At 36.5% G+C, this 1,578-nt stretch overlaps 1 non-coding gene across 1 annotated transcript; it reads left to right on the top strand.

The window, feature by feature from the left end:
- The first annotated feature begins 317 nt into the window (after window positions 1-317).
- On the top strand, window positions 318-424 carry LOC115897773. The gene has a single exon (XR_004057569.1). It is a non-coding gene; the product is annotated as a U6 spliceosomal RNA (small nuclear RNA).
- Window positions 425-1,578: the final 1,154 nt, after the last annotated feature.

Raw genomic sequence — 1,578 nt, 5'->3', positions numbered from 1 at the left:
GCCAAAATCTAAAAGGTTGACAAGCACACTATCTGTGAAACTTCAAACATATACACTCTCTTGTAGATTAGCAATGGATATATTAAATTACACAAGCAATATGGTAACATCTAGCAAAATTATATATCCATATAAGGTATGCATATATATTGACCTATTGACCCAGCAATCTTGCTTCTAATAATTTGTCACAATGACACATTCCAAAAGTACAAAAAGACATATTCCCAAAGATGTTCGTTACAGCACAGTTTGTCATAGTAAAAGACTATGTCCCTAAGTGTCTGTCTATAGAGGACTAGTTAAATAAGCTATGAGTGTTCAATTCTGTAGCATATATACTAAAACTGGAACAATACAGAGAAGATCAGCATGGCTCCTGCACTAGGATGACACTCAAATTCGTGAAGCAGTCCATGCTTTTTAAAAAAATATTAAACACTAAGCAAAGCCAGCTTATGGCAACCTGTTTAGGGTTCAGTTTTGTTTTGGCACTAGCTGAACACAAAAGTTCTTGTTTAATTCTTAGCCTAAGTATACAGGATCACAGGGGAGAGGGAGTCTGTGTTCTCTGCCTCCTGAATACTTAACATAATTTAAATATAAAAAAAAGAAAGGTAAACCTGCGCTACAATTCCCAGATGGTTAAGTGTAGCCCTCAGAGCTCAGCCCAAGGCAGAATCTAAATGCCACCATTTCAAGATTGTGTATACATATAAATGTGTATATATACATGTATATATATATATGAAATAATGGTGTGTGGCCAATTATGATTATAATTTTTTCAAACACTATGTCTCACAAAGTTGTCTATATTAGTTTAAGGAGACCAGGGAATTTTCAAATTTTTTATTTTTATTGATTTAGGGATACAAGTCTTGTTTTGCCACATGGATATATTGCATAGTGGTGAAGTCTGGACTTCCAGTGTAACCATCACCCAAATAGTGTTCATTGTGCCCATTAAGTAATATCTCATCCCTAGCACCCCTGACCCTCCCACCTTTCCTAGTCTTCAAGGTCTATTCCAAACGCTATGTCCACATGTACACATTATTTAGTTCCCGCTTATAAGTGAGAACATGCATTTAAGACACTAAATCACTGATTTCTTTAATATACTTGAAGTCACTTTGTGATTTGTTGTTACTTTTTAACCTTCTGTGTCTACTCTGGGAAGAGTGGGTTCTAGGTCCACCTTTTTGCTTTGTGAGACCAAGCGCAGTTGTCTGCTCACCCTGCATGACTGACCAGAGAAGGTGTTGCAACAGGTTCTGCCTTTCTGAGAAACCTTGCAGGATGAACAGGCCAGCAGGGATGCCTTCCTATATGTTCTGATGTTTTGTTTTTGTAAGAAGAAGAAAAGAAAGAGAACATAAAACTGTACTGATAAGTTGTGAGTGGGGAGAGGGATAGCATTAGGAGATATACCTAATGTAAATGACGAGTTAATGGGTGCAGCACACCAGCATGGCACATGTATACATATGTAACAAACCTGCATGTTGTGCACATGTACCCTAGAACTTAAAGTATAATTAAAAAAATAAATAAAATAAAAAAGGGTCTTGATAG

This window comes from Rhinopithecus roxellana, chromosome 5 (assembly GCF_007565055.1).
Source record: "Rhinopithecus roxellana isolate Shanxi Qingling chromosome 5, ASM756505v1, whole genome shotgun sequence".
Lineage (NCBI taxonomy): Eukaryota > Metazoa > Chordata > Mammalia > Primates > Cercopithecidae > Rhinopithecus > Rhinopithecus roxellana.
The sequence above is the reverse complement of the archived record's forward strand: the minus strand, read 5'-3'. Positions and strand labels throughout refer to the sequence as shown.